The sequence below is a fragment of the Schistocerca americana genome, chromosome X, assembly GCF_021461395.2.
Source record: "Schistocerca americana isolate TAMUIC-IGC-003095 chromosome X, iqSchAmer2.1, whole genome shotgun sequence".
NCBI lineage: Eukaryota > Metazoa > Arthropoda > Insecta > Orthoptera > Acrididae > Schistocerca > Schistocerca americana.
This window is the reverse complement of record NC_060130.1, coordinates 298,474,949-298,500,878: the sequence shown is the minus strand read 5'-3', so window position 1 is coordinate 298,500,878 and position 25,930 is coordinate 298,474,949. Positions and strand designations below refer to the sequence as shown.

Sequence of the window (25,930 nt, the reverse complement as noted above, 5' to 3'; positions counted from 1 at the left end):
AACACTAATATCCTCCTCCTCCTCCCCGGGCGTGAGAAACGAGAACGCTACCGCACGACCACGAGCTGCGGATAATTTGGTAGTCCTCACAGGAGAAATGAATATGTACTAAACATACTCAATACGGGTTATAAACTCAACGAAATAAGCACAGATACTACAGTTAATCAAAGGAAAGTCTACAGCAAAATATCGGTCTAAATGAAATCTTACGTAAAAATTAAATATCACTTTTGCTGCAGGTCTTACCTTCGTGAAACAGAGGTCTCAATAACTAAGCACGACATTTGTTTCTCTATGTAATATTTTCCTGCGGCAGTGTGTAGACATTTTTAAACCAGTGTTCAAAATGGCTCTGAGCACTATGGGACTTGACATCTAAGGTCATCAGTCCCCTAGAACTTAGAACTACTTAAACCTAACTAACCTAAGGACATCACACAGATCCATGCCCGAGACACGATTCGAACCTGCGACCGTAGCGGTCACGCGGCTCCAAACTGAAGCGCTTAGAACCGCACGGCCACACCGGCCGGCTTAAACCAGTGTGTCCGATAATTTTATGGTAAATAGTTTTGTAGAGATACGTATCAACAACTGTATTTATAGGAGAATGGATGTTATAATGCAGTCTCAACGGGAAGACATCGAATGAACGGACATTGAATGAAGGAAACGAAAGAAGGTGAAAGTTCAGAGTCCAGTCAACACCTATAAGATCAGAGATGGAGTTCAAGATCATGGTGACATTCACCAGATATCATTTAGAGGAACCGCGGCAAAGCTAAGTCAGGACTTGGATAGACTGGATTCAGCAGCTGAAATAAGCATGGAAAATCTTTTGGAGCATTGTTGTAGGAAAAACAGTGACCTTTACAATATTACAACTTATTCCAATACACACAGTCGTGATCGCATTTAAGGCGCTAATTTTTAGATTTAGAAGACCGGTTTCGATCTTCTAAGGGATCATCTTCAGATGTTACATTCTGGGAAGAGGAATAGAACACAATGCTACCGTTAGAATCGAAACGGACACTAAAATAAAATAATGTAGTACAAAAGCGCAGCTGATGTACCCTTGATGACAGTAGGAAGCGCTGGTATGGAGCAGGTCCCTCTGTGTAGACGTGGAGAACACTGCCAAATACGGCTCAACTGCCTAACTAGCGGAGGCCCCACCCATTGTCTGTGGCATAACGCCATTGGCAGCCAATGGCCGTGAGACTCGATTAAAATGCACAAAGAACATAGATGTAAAGTTACGAGGAGTTTGGTCCTTGAAAAACAGCAAAGGATATTTGTATTATAAAGAAGAACGTATGCTATAAAAAGAGACGAAATAGAAAGATAGTGACCTTCCAATGAGAGTGCTCATAAAACATGGGCTGCCCTCTGCAGGGGCTTTTCGTAAACGTAAACGTACTAAAGATGGTCGGTAGGATGCCAGCTTTATAGCTAATGAGACGATATACGTTCCACCATGAGTCAAAGATGTTATGAATTACGCCAACTAGTAACCACGGAAACGATGAGGAATCGATGAGTACTGTCGTATGCGAACATGATCTTCAGCTGTTGAAATACATTTATGTAATGCATATTTTACGTAAATTACCTGCTTGTTATGTCGTTACGTTTGTACATATATAATTGTTCTTTATTTAAATGCCCTGTCATTTAAAAATAAGCAACTTAAATGCGATCAAGACAGTGTGTAACGAGATAAGCTAAAGACGTGGAAAAAATGTTGAGTAAAAATATCATTTATCGGTCAGCATACAAAGGAAGAAAGTGTACCTTACCTTCACGCTAATTGAATTTTAGTAAGATTACTAACTACAGAGAATGTGAAAGAGATTACATGAGAGAAAAAAGTTTAATATGATGAAGCATAAGTTATGTTGAGGTGAGCCTTCAACGCGTAACATTCACGGTACTGCGCAGCCATGCGTTATTTGCATATGCATATTCCGCACAGCATACACTTACGTGCATTTTGTTGAAATACTGTGCTACAGGTATCAAATTACGCACAATCATACAAATAATGGGCAGCTCACGATGTGCGTGTTTGCTAACACGTCATGCAAATTCAGCGTCGTACTGCTGTCATGTAATTAATAAATGAACCAACACATGTGAAACCGAAAGCCAAAGTCGTTAATGGAAGGGTCAGAGGGGCGCGGACGGTACTGAGCTCGATTATTCGGGTTTATACGGTTAATGCATTTCCACACGGATATTAGCCTTCAGTCGCTACTGGATTAATAAAACATTACATATACTTTGAACTGTTTCCTTTTTTCCGTTACAAAGAGGATACTATACCAAACAAAGGTAATATAGGCGTTTTGCAGTCCAACTGTTCAAAAACTGTGTGGAATTAGCAGCGCAAAGGATGTTATCGAATTACGTAAATATTTCAGAGGTATCTTGTTGTAGCTTTATCGCGTCACAGTTTTCTTTACTTTTCACATATTCTGTATGACTATGTCTTGCATTAAACTGCTGTTATCTTAATGGCTTGCTAAGCTTTGTCTCACAGAGCTGCCAAGTATCCCATTATCAGACCGACTGCGCGAATATAACCATATTTGGCATAATCGACGTTAACTTTACCACTGCATACGGTTAGTTGTAAAGTCTCACAAAACCCAAATTTGTCCTTCGACAGCTAGTCTTTGATCTGGAAAATCGTTGATTATCTTTGAAACATGACGTTCAATCAAGAAATATTCATGTGAGTGCCTGAGGACTCGACTAAAGTAATAATATTAAATTTTGCCTAGTACGCTGACATAAACGGGAAGTGTTATTCCATCAGCAGTATGCCGATATTTATCAAAATTAGCAGATATGCTCTTCACATAATGGGTATTGAGTCATTAAACTCCCATGACAATCGAAACTAGTGTCAATTACAAAAATCAGTTTGAGAAATGACACCCACGGGCAAAAATACACTCTTGAGACTTGGGAGCCAAAAGCGTCTGAATGTTGTCAGTTTGAGGAATTTATTGCCATGCTTGAAACACATGGCGTGTCGGTTCATGATTGTGGTTCACTGGAGGCTGCTATGAAACTATGCGTCTTCACAGTGAATCCCAGACACGCTGTAGGAGTGAAAATCAGGCGCACGTAAACACTGAATCCATTGCCTGCAAATACTGCTTAAATCAAAACGCCGGCCGGGGTGGCCGAGCGGTTCTAGTCGCTACAGTCTGGAACCGCGCGACCCATACGGTCGCAGGTACGAATCCTGCCTCGGGCATGGATGTGTGTGATGTCCTTAGGTTAGATAGGTTTAAGTAGTTACAAGTTCTAGGGGACTGATGACCTCAGACGGTAAGTCCCATAGCGCTCAGAGCCATTTGAACCATTTTTTTAAATCTAAACATCTTCACCCTGAGGGAGAAACTGCCAGCATGCTATAACGTGACTACATTCTTCGGCATCTTAATGATTTCAATGAAACGTGTTACCTAATGTTCCTTTTTTAACAGGAAATGGTATCGATTCCGAAGAATAACGCTAAGCGAAATAACGGAAACGTGATTATAACCGAACTTTATCGTACAGCTATCGAGCATGTACGGCAACGATCGGAAAATAAATATTATAAGGAATTTTGTGATTCTCTGAAGTCAGCAATGATTTTCAATAAGTAACTGAAATAATAAGAAATTTCGAAATCAGATTAATAAAGTACGGTGGCCATGTCAAACGTGAGTAAAAGATAAGAACTGTTAATGACTGAATTGAAAATGATATCACGTAACAATTACAAGTTTTAGATAGGCAGTACGGTCAACGGCCTTGCCGCTGTGGTAACACCGGTTCCCGTCAGATCACCGAAGTTAAGCATATGGCTCGGCTAGCACTGAGATCGGCGATCGTTAGGGACTGCCGAGCGCTGTTGGCAAGTGGTGTCCACTCAGCCCTTGTGAAGCTAACTAAGGAGCTACATGACTGAGAAGTAGCAGCTCCGGTCACGAAAACTGACCGAGAGAACGATACGCTGACCACGTGTCCTTCCACATCCGCATCCAGTGATGTGTAGCAGCCGAGGATGACACGTGGTCGGTCGGTACCGTTGGATACTCCAAGGCCTATTCGGACGTAAAAAAGAGAGAGAGAGAGAGAGAGAGAGAGAGAGAGACTGTAGATGGGCAAAGATACACATGCGCTAGTTTCAATGTAAAAGACATGTATGACAAAGTGATTTTAAGTTAATCACAAATACACTGACATTACCCGCAATTAACGAAAACCAGTAATGGTAGCTAGCTAGCAACGCGTCAGGCGAGTTGTACTGAATGACGTCACTCACTGTACTGCTCTCTGTCGCCAAGCTTTGTAAAGCGAAAGTACTCCCTGCTCTTCACTGTTTTGTAGTCAATGTTACCACAGAAAAGTTCCTAAGGACTCCGTTAACTAATAACAAACACCATTGCAATGTCAGTGTTACAAAAGTCAAAATCATATGAGGTGTGTTCAAAATGCACAGAGAACATTAGATATTACTCATCTAGTTTCATGAACTACTTAATTGAAGTTAACTCCAAATATAATTAATTTTCTCTCTTTTGTAATAACTTTATCTGTTCCAGTAGTGACTTCCTCGGTTATAATGATGAATGGATAGGGCCCTGCAGATGCTGAGATAAGCAGTAGCGCTCACAATATTTATAGTTCAACTAAAAAGCACTACAATGTTCAAAGTGCAGAAAGTACTACGCTGGAAAGCCGTGTAGATAACGAAAATATGATTGGATTGATCTTACTTTGTGGTGAGTTGCGGATTGAGGACGACGAGAAAGACAGGCCGCGGCTCGTACGTCACAAAGGTAGTCCTGAACTCGCTCGCTCGCTCGGCTCACCAGACAAAATGCGTTTGTAAACCCGTTAACTCGCAGCTGAGCGTGTAAGTACTAACGAGACTTGCATTTTCCACTGGAATCTGCTATTATGAAGACTTACTGATTAACAGTACTACTGCAAAATTTAATTTAAGGTCAATACTCGATATAAATGGTAGAACGGCTTCTTAATAGCATTTAGTCTCTTCTGCTTAACAGTACTCATTACATGCTGGAAGTGGTGCCTTATGCAGCTGATAATAATTTTAGCATGGTTTTATTTTATTGTACTCCAGTACAGCCATAAATTGTAAGTAGGCCCATGGACTTTCCATCATTATAGGACCGATAACAGTAAGATTCCATAGTAGCGGATTCCAGTAGAAGATTCAGTTTTCGTTTGTATGGACACGCCTAGTTAACTGGTGTAGAAACGTAGTTTGTCTGCGGATTTGAGCGAGCGAGCGCAGGACTACCTTCGCGACGTATGCGTCGCGGCCTGCCTTTCTCGTAGGCGTCGGTTGCGGATGGTGTGACGTAATACATTTTTAATGGTCTTTATTGGCAATGGCCTCTTCTTTACCAATGTCCAACTTCTAATAATTTTAGCCACACAGTTCTGTTCTTCAAACACCAATTATTCTTACATGCTTCGAGCTGTATCCAGATATGTGCTTGCTCATCGATTCATAACGCCTAGCCGTACTTTAAACAGCGTCTCCAAAGTACGCTGCATTAAACAGTTGAACACCGCCATCTTGAGTCCAGAGCTCACCACAGAATTGAAACGATTCTCTCACTTACTCCTCTTGCGTGAGCTCGCGCCCAATCATATTATTGTCAACTTTGAAGTAGATTTTCTAGATTCTATACTATATGAACTTCTCTGACGTCGCCAGCGTTTCTACTACGAAGTTTAAAGTATTATTTTTCAGTACTTTTTTCAAAATTATATTACAGTTTTTAAATAGTGAAGACTGATAGCCGGTCGGAGTGGCCGAGCGGTTCTAGGCGCTAGAATCTGGAACCACGCGACCGCTACGGTCGCAGGTTCGAATCCTGCCACAGGCATGGATGTGTGTGATCTCCTTAGGTTAGTTAGGTTTTAGTGGTTCTAAGTTCTAGGGGACTGATAACCACAGCAGTTAAGTCCCATAGTGTTCAAATGGCTCAAATGGCTCTGAGCACTATGGGACTTAACATCCATGGTCATCAGTCCCCTAGAACTTAGAACTACTTAAACCTAACTAACCTAAGGACATCACACAACACCCAGTCATCACGAGGCAGAGAAAATCCCTGACCCAGCCGGGAATCGAACCCGGGAACCCGGGCGTGGGAAGCGAGAACGCTACCGCACGACCACGAGATGCGGACCCCATAGTGCTCAGAGCCATTTGAACCATTTTTCTGAAGACTGATAAAATTAACAAAATACATAAATATACATGAAATTACTTTAATATTAAGGAATTAATAAACTGAAAATTTATGAGGCACTACGTTGTTGTGTTATAAGGTGACCATGGGGAAACACGCGGCCGCTGCGCTGCCGCAGCACTGCGTCTGCATACAGCCGGAGTTGGACGGATATCTCAGAGTGCCTTGGGCACGCACCGTGATTCATCAGTCCACGCTACATTATCCTATGCTTCGAGTCAACTATGACTATTTTTGTGCGTCCAGATCTAATTCCTTTGATATATGCCATACAGCGGGAAGAGTTACATCTGTAGCCCATAAAGCAGGTGTGGTTGCCGGTTGTTTCTCTGTTGTGTAATCCACCACTGATTTTGTGAATGATTTGTGGCGCTATGATCCATCTATTCGTTGCTACAATCTCCTTCCGTCAACCCAGTGTTGTGTCACCAGTTGACTTTGGCGGCTGCTGTTTCTCCTCAGTCGACATACTGCCTGTAAACCCTGGCCACAGTCCCACGAGTGCATACATTATGCATCGCATACCCAAGAAGTGACGGTGATCAGACTTTATCGTACCAAATGCCTTGCTCATTTTTCCATCGCCTGAAGACATTCCTGTCACATGACACGCTAAACTATTTTTTCTCTCTCTCTCCCTCCCCTCTCTCTATCCCTCCCTCATTCTCTCGCTCCTCTCACCCCACCACAGCACTTATCTAGCACTGCATTGCTCTTAGGCACATTTATTTCAGTCGACAGTCTTCACGATTAGTTTGATGCAGTCTTTATGACTGTGTGCCCAGAGAATATTGTTTTTAGTGTATCTCACGCGGCGATATTCATTGCCTTGGGCAGCCTCATCTTTTTGATCACTGAGACTTTTCCTAGCCCTAAACTTCAGTCTGCCCCCGCACCCGCTTTTTAAATTGGTCATTTGTACAATTATGGTTCATTAGGTAGGCGTTTTTAGTATTAAATTGGGGTAATTGGCTCATCCAACGTTTTGGTAAATGTTTAGCACGAATACAACGACTCTGTGCAATTGTAGAAGCAGATACGTGAGGCCGCCACCGGCAAAAACAAGCATCATGAACTGGATGAAAATCCTTAAGAGACAGGCAGTGTCAAAGACCTTCTTCTACGTGAACGTACCTTGTGTCTCGAGCACATGTTGACAGAGTGCAAACTGCGTTTCAACGCAACTCCCAGAAGTCAACTCGTGGTGCATCACGGAAACTGCAGACAGCAATGTCAACTATCCATGAAGTGTTAGATAATCGATTACTCATTTTCGTGGACAAAGTGCAAATGTTCGAAGCTCTGCAGCCAAGCGATCGTCCCCTGCGGCATGCGTTCGCGTGTCCATGCTTGCTCCATAGATGCTGACAATGACTACCTGAAAGATGAGCCAACGTCCTACATTTCCAGACATGTGAAACGTAGCAATATTATAATCTGGGGCCTCACAACACGTGTGAACACATCCGTGGTAGCATGAAGCTAAATGTTTTGTGTGGCGTAATGCACGATATGGTGAAAGCCACAACCTGAAATGTTTACCTGGACATACTCGAGAAGTTCTTGCCACCACAGATCGAAGAAATTCAGCCGTTTAATCAACTTCCAGCATGGTGATGCCAATAATGCTATTGGGCAAAACACGGCAAGGAAATGATTTTCTCGTTTTAAGGAGGGTTGACATTAGTGACTATCCACGATCAGGAAGGCTTTGGGGGTTTGATGAAGATCGTTTAAATGCATTAATCCACAATGACTCACGACATACCTGCTTATAGGTAGTCCCTCTAACTAAGGGCTCACCTTCAGAGGATTTAACGTTTCCAAGTAGAGAAGGAATTAGAATATTTCATCAGAATATAAGAGGTATTAGAGATAAAGTTAGTGAACTGCTTATAGATGTTGACTCTGAAATTATTGATATATCGGAGCACCACTTAAATAATTTTACAGTTCAGTGGCTTCCTTTACCAGGATAGAGATTAGCTGGCTGTTTTTCAAGGAGTTCCTTGCGGGATGGGGGAGTGGCTACTTCAGAACATACATGTATCACAGCACAGTACTGAACAAATATCTGAATGTTGTGCAGGAGCAGTTGAATTTAGTGAAATTAAACTTGTAATTGTTGTTGTTTATAGGACCCTAACTCTCACTTCAAAGCATTTCTGTCCAAACTTGAAAGGGTTCTTCATGCACTTTGTGGGAAATACCAGAAATTAGTTATATGTGGTGTCTTCTATTTAAGTTTTGTATATGATGGTGCAAGAAAAAGGATGTTGGTAGATCTCCTAAATTCATATGATCCGATGCAGACTGATTTTTCCAGCTAGAGTGCAGAGGGACAGTAGCATAGCCATAGAAAAGATTTTTATACATTCTTCATTACTAGATGGGCATTTTATTCGTAAAAGGGTGAATGGCCTTTCAGACCATCATGCACAAATTTTAACACTAAAGGGCTTTAGTACTCAAACAAATGTCACATTTAATTAGCAACTATGTAGGAACTAGGCCACTCCTGTTTCTTATTTATGTAAATGATATGCCCACTAGTATTACGGGTAACTCTAAAATATTTCTGTTTGCTGATGACACTGGCTTGGTTGTAAAGGATGTTGTGTGCAACATTGGCTCGGTTTCAAATAGTGCATTTCATGACCTAAGTTCATGACTTGTAGAAGATAAACTAACGCTAAATCACAGTGAGACTCAGTTTTTACAGTTTCTGACACACAATTCAACAGAAACTGACTTTTTAATTTCACAGAATGGGCATATGATTAGTGAAACTGAACAGTTCAGATTTCTAGGTGTTCACATAAATAGATAGCTGTCGTGGAAAGCCCACGTCCAGGATCTTGTTCAAAGACTTAATACTGCCACTTTTACTATTCTAACGGTATCTGAAGTGAGTGATCGTTCGACACTTTGCTTATTTTCATTCCCTTATGTCGTATGGAATTATATTTTGAGGTAACTCTTCCCATTCTAAACAGGATATATTTGGCTCAGAAACTGGTGGTGTAGGTTCACGAACCTCTTGTCAACCCCTGTTCATGTCTCTGGTTATTTTGACACTGGCCTCTCAATGTATATATTCCTTACTGTCATTTCTTGTTAACAATATTATTAGCTTATTCCGAACGATAAGCAGCTTTCACTCAGATAATACTCGCCAGAAATCAAACCTGAATTTGGATTGGACTTCTTTAACTCTTGTGCAGAAAGGCGTGCAGTATACTGCAGCATTCATTTTTAAAAAGCTACCACTCGAATTCAAAAATCTTAGCAGTAATTCTTGCGCTTTCAAATCGAAGCTGAAGAGTTTCCTCATGGGTCACTCCTTCTATTCTGTCGAGGAGTTCCTTGAAAAATGAACCTGATGCTCGTTGTATTGTTGACTGCGTTTACTTAAACTTATGCACTGACTTTTTTCGGGTTCATAAACATTTATTTTTATCTGTTATTTCTTTTATGTTGTAATTTCATGGCCGGCCGGGGTGGCCGTGCGGTTCTAGGCGCTACAGTTTGGAACCGCGCGACCGCTACGGTCGCAGGTTCGAATCCTGCCTCAGGCATGGATGTGTGTGGTGTCCTTAGGTTAGTTAGGTTTAAGTAGTTCTAAGTTCTAGGGGACTGATGACCTCAGAAGTTAAGTCCCATAGTGCTCAAAGCCATTTGAACCATTTTTTTGTAATTTCATGTACTTACACTTTCCATGGCCTTGGAGATTTGCTCCTCAATTTGGTCCTACGGAACTTGACGTGTAAATAAAAATATATAAGAAATGACAGTGTACTCGAGAATTGTCAACTGAGATGTCTCGCAGATGCAGTTCAAGAATAGCGACTAGGAAGACTGCGTGGAATGATGCTACTCCAGGATAACAACTGCCCGCACTCCATTAGACTCAGAAAAAAACACTATACAGGAGTTGGGTTGGGAAGTCATTCCACACCCACATTATTCACATGATGTTACGCCCTCAGATTTTCACCTTTCTCCCTCTCTATCGAACATCCTTCAAGCGACTTCGTTTCCGGATGAAAATACGTACCGAACATGCCTCGACGAGTTCGTCGCCTCAAAACCGCGTGATTTCTGGAGTCGCAGAAACGAAAAGTTGTCCCAGCATTGGTAAACTGTTGTAGATGGTGAAGGAGATTGTATTATTGATGACAAAAGTCTCTGTTGTGTGTATTTGTTGTGTTTATTAATCTCATGGAAAAAGGATTCTAATTTATGCGTCGACCTAACAAATAAAAGGCTCGCACATGCTGGTAGTGGCCACGTAATGTTACACTTCTGAATAAAATTCTACTGTGAAACTGGAGCATCTCCCGGCTTATCAAGCGTTCAAATAACTTACGGGAATGCAACTAGCTAATTTCGTTGAAAATATTCGTTAATTCGACGAATAAATACCCTATGAATTAGAAGGCGCCAATGAAACGATATCTCGTTTCATTTTTGGCTTGGAATTGACGGGATGGTTATCCGTCGAATTATCGGCGAATGTCGATGACGTTACTCTGCCGCATTCGCGTAAATTATATGTACAGTACTTTCGTTCTGATTTCAGTATTAAAGTTAAATGAGATGATTTTTAAGGTTATGGAAGTTGGTTCGAAGGTACGAAAGCGTTACAGAGATCACGCGGAATCAAGTCTGACTATTCATTTTAAATAAGTGGGACGTAATAAAATAAACATGTGGTTGTCAAAACGGTCGGTTAACTTTAGAATTTGTGTAAATCAGTGAACAGCGTGCTAGTTACTAATGAAACATAACGCCGGGTGGTATCGACTGCGCAGCTTTCCCATGCCTCGCGTGACACTGTGTTTGAATTACTGCGGAGTGAGCTGTCGCCCAGGCAGCCAAATCTCACATACATCGACGCTCAAATTTCACTGCGTATTACAAAAATACTCAATGCGAATAACTATTAAAAATGTATTTCTGTCTGAAATTCATCATTATCTTGGATTTATGACAGTACTGAGGTGGAGCGCTGTTGTATAATGAATATTATGTTTTACTGATTGCGGACTGTCTAGAAACTGATCGGGAGAGCTTGTGTCGTGATTAAAACTCTGAGCTCGAATTAGGGAGGACCAGAGTTCAAACACAGTTTCAGTGGATTCCCTAAATGAATTATGGGGAGTATACAGATGATATAGATTCAAAGTTACTTTTAAAATTATCCAGTATGTCCCCAATGCGGATGTATTCTTACGTATAAATCATTATACACAGTTAGTTGGGACATTATACATTAATATAATGACATCGATCGCATTTGTCAAAAATGGTTCAAATGGCTCTGAGCACTATGGGACTTAACATCTATGGTCATCAGTCCCCTAGAACTTAGAACTACTTAAACCTAACTAACCTAAGGACAGCACACAACACCCAGCCATCACGAGGCAGAGAAAATCCCTGACCCCGCCGGGAATCGAACCCGGGAACCCGGGCGTGTCGCATTTGTCCCTCCCATCTAAAGTAAAATTTTGCAAAACGTTTCTCTTGGAGACACGTCATGTTAGTCATCATCGAAATCAAAAATATCTTACTTCACTTGTCATCAAAAGTAAAGCTTTCTGTGATGTTCGCCGGCCGCGGTGGTCTAGCGGTTCTGGCGCTGCAGTCCGGAACCGCGGGACTGCTACGGTCGCAGGTTCGAATCCTGCTCGGGCATGGGTGTGTGTGATGTCCTTAGGTTCGTTAGGTTTAAGTAGTTCTAAGTTCTAGGGGACTTATGACCTAAGATGTTGAGTCCCATAGTGCTCAGAGCCATTTCTGTGATGTTCGTTGTGGAGACACGCAATGTTAGTTGGCGCCGAACCACAATGACAACGACGACGATAACTTGTCGTTTTTCTTTCGAGAGTTACAAAAGACATTTGTTAACGGAAAATCTTAAGACTATACAACTCAGATCAGGGCATCTAAAGCCTAGTATTTTTCCTCTTAACGTTTATGAAGACAACAGAGTTCGCAGGCAGAAATTTCAACTCGGTGATGGCAATTCGTCTAAATTACTGAAAACAAAGAACTGACACCCATGTTTATTTATTTATTGATTAATCTGGGAATCGTCTTATAATGATATAGGATTTGTCATAATTTTTTTACTTATTCGTATGGCTAGGGTCCCCCGTCGGGCAAACCGTTCGCCGGGTCCCGGTCTATCAGTTTGACCCCACTTCGGCGACCTGTAGTCGATGAGAATGATAGGATGATGATGAGGACAGCACAACACCCAGTCCGTGGGTGGAGAAAATTCCCCGACCGCGCCGGGAATCTAATCGGGGCCCAGAAGTTTGACAATCCGTCACGCTGACCATTCAGCTACCGGGGGCGAAATTGGTTATCATAATACAACGGAAATAAATAGCTCAAAATATACATACACAGAGAATATACGAGAATGCATTGAGCGGCTGGGATAGGTGGGCGGCCGTGGCGTTGATGAAGGAACTATCCCGACATTTGCCTGAAGTGACCTGGGGAAAGCACGGAAAAACTACATCAGGATGGCCGGACAGGAAAGCTCCATCCTCCCCTAAATATGAAGTCAGCGTCTTAAAATACTACTTTATACGGTTGGACCCTGTTTCAAAATATTCTTTGATATAAACATAATTTCACGCGTTCAGTAACCAGACTTCTGTTCGTTCACAAAACCGACTCGAGACAGGTAAACATGCTACTATTCCCCGTTTCCGCCTTCATTCCCTCCCCTGCTTCCACTTGAAAAGTTGAGTCAGAATTCCCCATGTCGAGCAAGATGTTGAACTCAAGGAAATGACAAGACATTACTATAATGGCAATTCGTCCAATGTCCCATCATCTACCGTCTCGATAGAGTTCACTTAATGACACATTGCGTGGAATCTTGACATCCCGTCTAGAACACTGGTTCCCGCTCTAGTGATAAGAATATTTACCTTCCTTTCTCTTTGCGGAAAATTCCGATAATTACAGTTTTTTAATAGCAGGGTAATAGCTAGTAGTCCTCTATACTTTCATTTACATGGCTGAAAGATTTGATTCCGAATCAGTTTACCTATGCACTTGACTTCCTTCGATACTAAGTTGTGGTTGTCACGTTTGTCATTTACTTTTCACTTTTATTACAGGACACTCGCATGACGTTGTTTGTGGTTTATATTATACCCTTGCCTCATATTGATATTGAACAAATTTTCCCCTGCGCCGGTCCCAATCCCGGGGCCTCACCATACAAGACGTGAGGAAGGAGGAGGGGGAGGAGCAACAACCTCGTTAAAAAACCCATGTTCACCTGGCCCGGTGATAGTACTTTGTAAGTGCTACTTGTTCGGACTACAGTGAAGATTCCCTTAAATACCTAGGAGAGTGGATTACATACAATGCAAAAGAAAAGACAGCTGTTGAAACTAGAGTTCACAAAATGGAAAGAATGTTTCATAAGACCAAAAATGTTTATAACAAAAATGCTTGTCCTGAAACACGAAATTAAGACACTGTCAAACATTGGCCAGACCTGAAACTCTGTATGCGACAAAAACACTTAAACTAACAAGAAATGGAGATCTTGAGAAACTAGAGAAGGTCGAAAGAAGAATTTTAAAGAAAATACTGGGAGCTAAAAGAAACGATAATGCTGAATACAGGTTAAGACCAAACAGAGATCTATACTTGAAAACTGAAAATCTAACAGGTGTAATAAGGAAGAGAAGACTACACTGTTTTCGACATATATTCAAATGGTTCAAATGGCTCTGAGCACTATGCAACTTAACTTCTGAGGTCATCAGTCGCCTGGAACTTAGAACTAATTAAACCTAACTAACCTAAGGACATCACACACATCCATGCCCGAGGCAGGATTCGAATCTGCGATCGTAGCGGTCGCTCGGCTCCAGACTGTAGCGCCTAGAACCGCACGGCCAATATGGCCAGCTGACATATATTCAGAATGGATAACAACAGACTAACCAAGCGGATAATCACGTTACTCAATCGCTACATAACCAAGCCCGCATGGTTCATAGAGACTGAAAAGGACATGAAAAACGCTGGAATTACAATAGACACAATAGAAAACAGAACACATTTCAGAAAGGCAGTTCAAAAGGCAGAATTTCCGGAGAGAAAGAAAATAACTAGACGAAAGTGGACTCAAGAAGAAAGGGAACAACGCTCTAAAACGATGAAGGAAATTTGGAAACTAAGGAAATCTAATTCAATGAAGAGTAGCCAAAGTTGATTCATCGTACCCTCCAAATGGGTTATTCGAAAAAATAAGAAGAACAAATTTTCGTTTAACATACTTCAGTATTTTAAAAAATGACGCTAATATTCATATACATGTACTCGCAGGGTTGGTTATTCATCATTATTTGTAATCAAATGAGTAGCACAGGAAGCAGCAGGAATAACACACAAATATTAATTTTAAATTGACAAAAAATAGTTATTTTCGTTTGTGGTTCGATGCACAGGTAGAACACAAAAAGAAAAATTTAAATTGCTATGGAAATGCTGCTTTCGTGTTTTGGTTTAATTTGATGCACCACATATTTGATATATATATAGATTCCAGATTCCGGTGCGTGCATGTGCAGAGGCCAGCCACTACAGACATTGATGCCATTAGGTGAGCACGTAATTGATTTCACATAATGCGATACTCGGAACGTGAGAGAATTATCCCCTGCGGGACGTTTGCTGACTGCTGTCCTGTTTCGCGTGAGCGCCACACACACACACACACACACATACACACACACACACACACACACACACACACACACACACGCATACAGAGCGTCGACTGGTCATCCCAACGCATGTCGCTTTATTGCGGTCGTCACATTACAAACAAGGATGCGACACGTTTGCACCATACCGGCATTTGGAATGCAAATTCACGGCTTCTATCACTGTATTACTTTTGCCTCGTGTCTAAGACGACCATTTTCTGATAATATATGCATGTTTTATTAGAAAGTTTTATCTGAGGAGAGGGTGCTTTCCCCACCCCCCAAAAAAAAATCTGAAATGCAAATTATTTATTTCTTAACTATTCAGATTGACACGGAAAATGATCAAACATCTCACAGACGCTTCTAACCATATTGTTTGATTCAGCACACAGTACACTAACATACAGTAAAAATAGTAATATGGACGGTTTTTGCATCAAGTAACGTAATTTTGAGATGTATACATTAATGTGCCAAATCACGATGGCTACCTGCTTAATACCGTTGGGTCCATCTTTGGAACGCAATAAAGCAGCGATTCTGTGTGGCATGGATTTGACAACTTTTTGGTAGGTTTCCGAAGGTTTCTGTCACCAGATGTCTAAGCACTGATCACGCAATTCCCGTAAGTTTGTGGGCGTGGATCTAGTGACCGACAGAGTCCTGTATGAGTTCCGTCAGGTTCAGATCAAACGAATTTCATGGCCAGATCATTAATGTGAGTCCACTATCACGCTCCTCTAACGACTTTGGCAAGATTCTGGCACTGTAACACTGACAATTGTCCTTGTGGATTATGCCATCAACCTCGAAGAAGACATCAACCGTGAAGAGATGCTAGTAGCCAATAATAATGTCTACTTCGATTCTACCACAGGTCCCGTGGATGCCCAGGTGAGTGTCTTCCGTAGCATAATACTTCCCCCAAACGACCTGCGTCCGCAGCGCGATACATGTTTCAATGAGCCGTTCGCCTAGATAACAGGGTATCCCGACGTGACCATCGATCTAAAGTGACTACGAATGTGATTAATTCAACCAGTTATCTAGTTTTCGTTGATCCTATGCCCGATATCGATGATTCAGTGACCACTGCACAGGGCTGTGAGGCACAAGACATTATTTATATAGTAGTGATGACAGTGAACGTAGTACGTACCATTGCAGCTATTTTGTCGTTTTACGTGCTGCTATTATAGCTCTGTGGGGCTTAGAGCTTTAGGCCTAAGTATGTCCTTTCCTGTGCTGAGTTTAAACCCATGTGGTAAAGGTGGGATGAAGTCTAGTCGATGTTTACAGTGGCAAGTTATAGCACACTTGAACGATATTAAATGTTTTCAAAACATGCTGCCAAACGTTAAACGTAGACATTTATTAGACAATTTTCAAGTTAATAATGAGGTCCACACGACAACAACAAGACTCGGAAAAAGGTCAAGAAAAGTCTCATTTATGAAAGATCCATATTGGAGCACTAAAACACGCAAAAAATTGTAATTTTTACCAACACAAGGGCTGATCCAATAATAATAAGTACCAACAAAGAAAAGTGTGGCATAAAGCGCCTACGTACGTCCAAAGTAAATCATGTGACTTGAATAGAAGAGTAAGCAAGACCAACGCACGTCGACGCACATGCTTTTTTCGCTGTCTCACACTGTACGTCAGATATTCCCAAAATTTAACAAATCAAATTCGATTTAACAAATTATAGAAAATTCGACAGATTAGAGATTACATTATAATTTGGCGGACTGAAAACTGCAAAACGAACGAAATGAATTAGCTTTTTGTGCAGTAGCTTCCAGTCCATAGCACGATGGCTAATGCGACCCCACCGAACTCCGGAAACCAATATGACACGCCACGTGTTCCTTTATAGCTGACCGTTGCAGCAATAGTCAAAGATAATCTTATTACAGCGCAGCACTCTCCCATGAAAGAACTTAATGCATCAGTGCGTTAGTTGCCACAGGCTTAGAAAGGTAGAAATTAATGGCGCTTTAATGGAAGGGTGGAAGCGTTAATGACACGTGGGAAGATGAAATAGACTACTCTCATCAGCAATAATTGCTTTTTGGTGCCACTACGCTAGAGAGACGATGGAAGATAATCGATAGCTCTGAGCGAGGCACTGATTGATTAATGGTCTACGGAAGTCCACGCAAGTGGTTACATGTAATGTTCAAACGTTATAGTGAAATCTAAAATATCCTCTAGCGTATATTTTGAAGGACTCATCTACACCTTATCTGTGCGGTTCACAGCCAGCATTCTGATCACGCTGGAAGTTATTCAGCTCAACAGGGCGCCATTTCTGGGTTCTTACACTGCACTCTTATCTCGTCACAGCGGGCAGCATTTCTACGCAAGTTACCTTACTCCCTGTTGTGATGCACGAACTCGTAGCACGTATAGAGATCGTTTGTAAGATTGGGAGGGATACCCTGTTAACGATAATTGTTCTGCTAAGCTGCCTGGGGTAGCTGAGACTTTAGGCAGATTCCCACACCTATTCAAGCCAGTACCACGTTGGTTCCTCACACTGCCCAACAACGCGACAGCTAAACATTTAAAACACGAAAACATGTAGAACAGAATTTATTAGATCCACTGATAGTACGAACAAAATTCCTCGTCTGAGAATTAGGTGAGGATGGACATCTGACCATATTCATAATTACTAAATTCAAAACAACAGAAGTCTTGTCAGCTATGGAACCTTTTCATGCGGCATCACATCACAGTGAAGAAATTAAGACATCCTATCTTCATCACTGATACGGTGAGATATTTCGTATGCACGTGTTAAATGCGGCGCCCTGAATGGAGTGAGTGAGTGAAGTGAATTGAGTTATTCGACCTCTAAAAACGTCATCTTGAAACAGAGTTCAATGCTTCCATAATTTTACAAGAAATTGAGGCCACTGACTCATACCTAATATCTATCGTTTCCCCCAACCAATAAAGTTTTAAAATTAAAAAGCAGTATTATTTCAACTGAAATTCAGTAATCGAGTATTATTGAAAGAATTATTATTCTGAGATCCACGACTTTCGCCAACGTGGCTAGGGACCAATTCTGTCACAATTGTAGGAAAAATACTCGGGCATATTCTAACCGATTTAAGATTCTACCAAGATTGTGTGGTGTCCGTCGCCTCTTGGTAACAACCCACGGCATTATTAATCAACGTCATCAGTTTTCAAACATGTTATTGGTGCATAATTTTGTCAACAGAACTCGAAAAGACAGTGTCAGAATTTGTAACGTAGATTAATTTGAAATACTTGCTCTGTCTTGCAGCAATTAATCGACGTTCTTGTAAAAGGACTGTTTACATTTCGCCCTATTAATACCTTATTAGGCCACGGCAGTGAAGTGTTTGGTGCCCAAGGCAAGTGAAGTTACTCGTCTATAAAGACAATGGCAGAATGTAATGAGAGTTCTTGCGACGGAGTTGAGTGGCGCTCTGTGCACCACATAGCTTCACGTTGCTGTTGGTATGTAGGGTAGAAATGCTGGAATGAATTATTTCATTCATAAAAGCGGGTCTACGTTATGAGATCGAAGAAAGCAGTCTGTGTCATTCGCAGTCGGCTTTAATAAAGAGGAAATAAGCAGTTGTTAATACTACGATGATAGTGACACCATGGGGTATTACTTATTAAAGCATACTTGTAGTAAGTTTATTATTCATATATCGTATGGTTTTTTGACACATTGGAAAAAATAGTGTGTAGAACATGACATATACAATATAAAATCTTACAAGCAAGCATCTTGAGCATTTTATGTAAATTTTCGACTTTGGAATTGATAGCAGGAAGTCTTCTGGTCTAGCATTGCATGACCTCGTATGGCATTCTACTGTAATGTGTCCATGTTGAGTCCTCATTATGCTTAGTAATGACCACGTTTTCCGTGTAAATTCAAATCCCGGTGGTTTTGGAGTGATACATGGCATATTGTTATTTTGTTGTCCAGTCCATTCTTGAGTCCATGCATTAGAAAGCTTGAACTCTTGTTGTTATTCTGCGTGGTCGTCTATCGCAGAGTCCATTATGGTTTGCGTCATAGATATCTAGATTTATTGGAAGATTTCTATTATCCATGGTCTTTTTGTACTCTTTCGAGAGAGCATGTATGCGTCATAGTTGAGAGGATGGAATTTGGCTTAATACTGGCAGTCATTCCATAGTGTTGATATGATAACACTAGCAGTCATACTCATGGTGATACGGGTATTTAGATGGACGTATTTCTTTTGCGCATATGGGCTGTTTCGCCAAACTGGGGCACAATGTTCAGTGGCGTAGAAGAGAGAGGTGACTCTTAGGAGCTTCACTACGTTAAATCATATGCACAAGTCAAACTGCTTCGCAGCAGCTCTTCCAACAATGTTATCTGAATGCTGATTGGAAATAAAGATCAAATTTAATTAACAATTAAGATGAATGAATTGTATGATCTTAGTGACACACACATGCACTGTAAACCTCGTTGCTTCCACGTGTTATTCGCTCAGTTAACAGCAGCGTAATTAATCTTCCTCTGTTTTTACTCTGTCCGTCTTATAATGACGCTTGTTCCACGCATAGCTCGCTTATTACATAGTTAGAATTTCGAGCCAATACCGTCACTTTTTATTTCAGCGTGCCGGTTCTTTCTAAAGAGTCGATATATTTTTCATTGTCACTGTATAATAGGTTTCATTAACAGCAAAGAGATTTGCTTTGTAATCAAGTATGTGATATGTACAACGCAGTTTAATCCTGATGCACTTATCACTATAATTTCCTGTAGCCTCAGGCCTCTTGTCACTAGACCACATCGTTTTGGGATTTTAGAAAACTATGTTCTCTATTACTTGCAATAACGAACTTCAGAATTCCATGAAATCTTCTCATAATTTATTTCAGTTCCTTTGACACATTTGGAAATATTTAATCCTTATTTTTCCCCTTACGAAGTAGTGTTAGTCCCTCATCACTGTCAATTTTGAACTAGCTTTAATATAATGTCACGTATTAACTCATTCGTGTTTTGGCTCTATTTCACTACCTTTTGTGCTTAAGGTTGAGATGTCAACTCCTTGGGTGATAATCTGTGTTGACCGGAAAATAACTCTATTGTTGCATTGTTCATAACAGTGTAGTTACTTCCATGCTTTCATAAAATTTATAATGGCTTTAATTTTCGGTACGTCATATCATCATTAGATGAAAGTTAACCTGACGCTGCGCGCTTGAAAGTCTGAGGGAATACTTTTTGTCGGAATTACGTACAGAAGAAGGTAACATTAATTTAAGAAACTACATTTGAAGAGAACATATTTATTAGTTATAATGCTTTTCATTCCTTTCCACATCCCAATGCCTTGCATTAATGATAACACTTCTACCTGAGAGACTGGTCTACGCCCCAAGGTCATGAACTTGCCTTGAACTTACAGTCTCCCCAACCAGGTCTGATTGTGAGGTCACTATCAGTTTGAGGACAATTTCTTGTCACGTTATTCATTCATTCCCTGGATTCTAGTTTAAGTAATTCTGGCTGTATTGTGTGGGGTTGGGTTGCTTGGGAGGAAGAGACCAAACAGCGAGGTCATCGGTCTCATCGAATTAGGGAAGGATGGGGAAGGAAGTCGGCCGTGCCCTTTCAAAGGAACCATCCCAGAATTTGCCTGGAGCGATTTAGGGAAATCACAAAAAATCCTAAATCAGGATGGCCGGACGCGGGAATGAACCGTCGTCCTCCCGAATGCGAGTCCAGTGTGCTACCACTGCGCCTGTATTGTGTGGAACTTGAAGTTGGCGTTCACTTAATTCCATACGAACAACCAAATTACTTACGTGTATTTCAGTTTGACTTTCACTCGTTTTTAAGAGTTTCTGTGCATTGTTCCTGGTTTAACATTCGTAAATTGGGCGTAGCCTCGTTCAGATGCCACCTTAACGAAAGCGCGCGATATCGGAATTTTATTTATTACTAGATCCTTCCGCAATGCGAACTTTATTGCAAGCACTCCGATTGTCAAATAATTTACTCTATTTTTTACTGTTCATGGGCTTCTTTGATATCTATAAGGTACTACGGAATCTGTTCCCTCACTGCGGGTAATTTTTCACATTATGTCATTGAAACAGTTGATGTGAACCAGCATGTTAGCGTTTGTTAGGAATGTCAAACGGTTGTTGTAATGTGTAACGGTTTGTGGAAGTTGGTAGCCTTCATATTGTTTACGGGAAGTTGCGATCGGAGTTAGTTGAAGTTATTAAAAGTTCATAACTTTTGTAAACGCTTCAGTAGTAAAAAGTGCACAACTGTGCACAAGTTGTGCATAGTCGGCAAAAGATGTAAATGGAAAGATAAAAGTGAGCAGTCGTTATAAATGTCGCTTAAGATTTCCCAAAAAATTGAAATGATTCTGTTGGGAAAACGGGTATTTCCTGCTTCGTAGGTCAGTACGTGGCCGATGAAGAGAAAATACTCAACAGGCCTGAGATTTAGGCTTAACAGCCGACTCTTCCGGATCTCTGCACAACGCTTTCTCAGGAGTGGCACTGACTGCCAATACCTCTTTCGAACAGTCTCACTGAGTACTGCCTACTATTTCTGGAATTATAAATCATGTTGTCCACCATATCCAGTTTAATTCATTGAAACAAGTTGAACTTTCAAGTCAAAACTGATTTTGCATAACTAGCCAGTTTCGTCTGTGGCCTCTTCAAACTGCAGATACATAACGACGGCGTGTGTTTAATCATACTTAAAATGAAATAGTGTTACTTGGAAACGGAATTTGTTCCCGTCCACAATTATTCGCCTTCACTGATCATTTCATTCGCTCCACATAGACGGGCTGTTCATCAGTAAAATGATGTTAAAAATACAAACTTAGTCTTTTTATAATTAGAATGATTAAAGGGTGTTAAAAGCCAATAAAGATTATGTATTTCGGTGATTTTCTATAGAAGCACATAAGGTGATGCCGGATAGTGTTAATTAGATGATGACGATGGTGCGCCTTGTAAGTTGGTTCAAATGGCTCTGAGCACTATAGGACTTAACTTCTGAGGTCATCAGTCCCCTAGAACTTAGAACTACTTAATCATAACTAACCTGAGGACATCACACACATCCATGCCCGACTGAAGCGCCTAGAACCGCTCGACCACTTTGACCGGCCGCCTTGTAAGTCCTTCGAGGGAAACAACGAGTAAATGCTGTGACGGTTGGAGGGAGGATTAGAAGAATATGAGGTAACAGAGTAATGCAGATAGATGGATCGGTATGTGTGGGAGAGTGGACGAGGCTGATGTTGTTGGGCTGTGAGAGGAAAGAGCGAGGGCGGACCAGGAGGCTGGGAGAGGTATCGGAGCCTTGACCAAAGGATGGATACAGAATCTAGGGCTGTTGCTTGTTCAGTGCTCAAGACGGATGTTTGGCTCAAAGAGGGGGAGTCCGTTGACATTTACTTTGCATAGAATTGGCCATGGTTCGCTTGATCGGCAGAATAATTTCCTTTATATAGCTTTTCAATGCAGTTGTGGTCGTGTACCATCGTCAGCTGCTAGTGTCAACTACAGGCACTACACCTGACTGCCTACGTATTTCAAAAATATGTTCTGATGAGCTTTTATCAAACTGATTCGATCACCTTTAGTTGATCAGCAACAGGAGTGAATAGTGTGTGGTCAACATTAGCAAGTGCATATCGGCAACGGCCTTGCCGCAGTGGTTTACACCGGTTCCCGTGAGATCACCGAAGTTAAGCGCTGTCGGGCGTGGTCGGCACTTGGATGGGTGACCATCTAGGCCTTCATGCGCTGTTGCCATTTTCCGGGGTGCCCTAAGCCTCGTGATGCCAATTGAGGAACTACTCAAGCGAATAGTAGCGGCTTCGGTCAAGAATACCATCATAACGACCGGGAGAGCAGTGTGCTGACCCCACGCCCCTCCTAACCGCATACTCCATGAGGATGACACGGCGGTCGGATGGTCCCGGTAGACCACTCGTGGCCTGAAGACGGAGTGCTTTATATTAAACAGATGATCACACATCTTTGCAATACGTCTCGAGTAATCGCCAATAACAAATTTTTCAGTGTACTTGAAATTGCAGCTCAATGCAATGCACACTTCAATGAACTGAACCCATTGCTCTAAATGATTTGGTGATCACACGTTACAAACAAAAGAGAAAAAAAGCGTTAAGTACCCATACGACATGTTCGGATGTGAACGTACTGTTACTTCCTAGACGTACTCTCCATCAGCGGCTACGAAAAATAATTAAAGCTGAAATTTATGTCACTTGTAGTATGGACAAAAGAGCGCATCAGCATTGTTCGTGTTTAGTTTTGTTATCAGGCCTGGTAGGAAATATAAGGAGCGTGAATAGCGTCAATTGTTGAGTGGTCCCTGTATGATTCGGAGATGCCGCGACCTGGGAGAGGCACAACGATGTTACTCATGACGTCATGGCGTGCGGAGCCATCAAGTATGACATCAGGTCACAGGTGGGACTGACTGAGGGAACTCTGACGGCTCACTGGTACGTCGAGGACAACCCGTGTCCTCAACTGTTACTTCTCATATGACAGTATCATTTCAACAGGAAAATACTCGTCCACATATGGCACATGTCTCAGTGAACCGTCTGCGTGGTGTTGAGGTCCTCCCGTGGCCAGCGAAAACCCCACATCTATCCCAGACAGAGCATGTGTGCGACCAGCTCGCACCACAACTCCGTCCCATTGCCAATGTCCAGGATAACAGGGATCAGTTACAACATCTGTGGGCCGGCCTGCCTCAGGAGAGGGTACAGGGGCTTTATTACACATTTCCAAACAGAATCGGAACATGCATCCAGGCGAACTGCGATGCAGCGTCGCAGTAGTATGGAGAGTGGAAATCAATAACTGGTTAAGTACTTTTTTTTAGCGAGACCCGGAAAACTAAGCTACGTGCCGTTGCGAATAACCTGAAATGCGGGCTAAGCACGATGATCATTTCTAGTAGAGGATATAAGGCTTGAAAGATAGCATGAGAGGTATGTAACGGACCACCGGTGAGGCTAAAGCGGGTAATTCCCACAAAGTTTGGTAACTATTTGCAGCGTGTGACAGACATTTTACCCAGACTGAGAAACGTAAGAGGTTCAATGAACGTCAGAGTATCAAATACCTAAGGACCTAGTAACACTTACGGAAAATACAACATCTAACAGTAAAATAAAATGGCTCCAAGCACTATGGGACTTAACATCTGTGGTCATGAGTCCCCTAGACTTACAACTACTTAAACCTAAGTAACCTAAGAGCATCACACACATCCATACCCGAGGCTGGATTCGAACCTGCGGTTCCGGACTGAAGCGCCTAGAACCTCTCGGCCACAGCAGCCGGCCCTAACAATCCATTTGTGGTTACAGTGCTTTAGCCAGAGGACTCTTATTGTAAATAAGCAGCCGATACAAAAATTAACACAACGAAAATAAATATTTTCAAACGTAGTTGCGTTGAAGTGAAAAAAAAAATGCCCTGGTGGCGTCAAGACGAGAACAGTGTTTAACAAACTTGAGAACTGGAGTACTCACAAATTTTCAAGAAAGGGGTTACCACTAACATCATGAATAATTTTGTTTTACCGTCGCAACAGTTTAAAAACAAATTGCTAGTTGAAAAGAAAAAGTATCTCCAACAGATGCTGCCGTGTTTGATAGTAGTTAATAGACCATTTTTAGAACAGTTAATCAATTAAAATGATTTTGTCCTCTACAAAATTAAAAGAAGGATTAAAAATAATCAGGGGATAGTGTTCCTGTAAAATATATCTGTAAAATATTTATTATTAAAAAACTGATGATGGCTGAGATTTCTTTCATTGGCACTTACCTCGTTCTTTGTCTGTAATATGTGTCGCATTTAGCACATTCTGCGCTTTTCAGAATAAAATATTTATTTTCATTGACAAAAGGAAGGGAACTTAAAAAAATTTGCAATAGTTGTGTGACTCTTACTGTAGACTGCAAATAAAAAATATTCTTGATGTTTTTCGTTAAAATATTTTTGTTAAAACAAAAATAGCTGGATAACTCGCAATCAGCTGTTTGGCTGTTTGGCACATAGCCCGTTATTGATTTCCACTCTACATAGGTGGGCTCGTACTGACATGTTCATCGTTAAAGTGAATTGACCAAACACCCTTTCAACCCGTAAAGTTTCATTTCGTCTCCTCCTCCCCTTATGGGTACTTGACTTACTTTGGGAGGTAGTGTACTTCTCTCAACAGAACACAGCTTTAAACATGACTTAACCATGTACTCAAACTGTTTCCCATTGACTGCAAGACACATCTGAAATCGCAGTTCGAGAGATAAATGCATGTAAGAGAGATCAGTGGATGATACGGCGTTGCATGCTGTGGCGATTCGTCGGCACATATCATCCGATGTGGTTGGGGCTTCACGTTAGACGGCCCGTTTCAGCGCTACTCTCAGAACAAATTCAAAAGGAGGCAACTTGAGGGACCTGACACGTCATTTTACTGCAGCATTCCATCCTGTCGAATGGTCAGGAAATTTTCATTCAATGTTTGCATAGCAAGAGTGGAAGAGCCCATAGAGGGAGCTGTTGTGTTAGAATTATGTCACTGTCGCTTATGTACTGATATCTCTGCTGGAACTACAGGTTGAGAGATCGTAAGAAAGTGCGTGTATATATATTTCTATTTAACACGCTGGGGATGAAGTAAGGGCCCACAACTGACGTTTACGCTGCACAGTCATTGTTGTTGCAACTTAGAACGAGGTGCGTTTTCTTCTGCCCTGTATAGCATGTTCAGTAAATTTACGTTGTCCTGTT

General features: G+C 41.4%; 1 protein-coding gene and 1 pseudogene across 1 annotated transcript in view; both read left to right on the top strand.

Moving 5' to 3' along the window:
• Positions 1-25,930, top strand: part of LOC124555971 (protein tipE) — a 522,740-nt gene that overhangs the window by 88,109 nt on the left and 408,701 nt on the right. The gene's annotated exons all lie outside the window — the stretch shown is intronic.
• Positions 22,782-22,900, top strand: LOC124557427 (annotated as a pseudogene).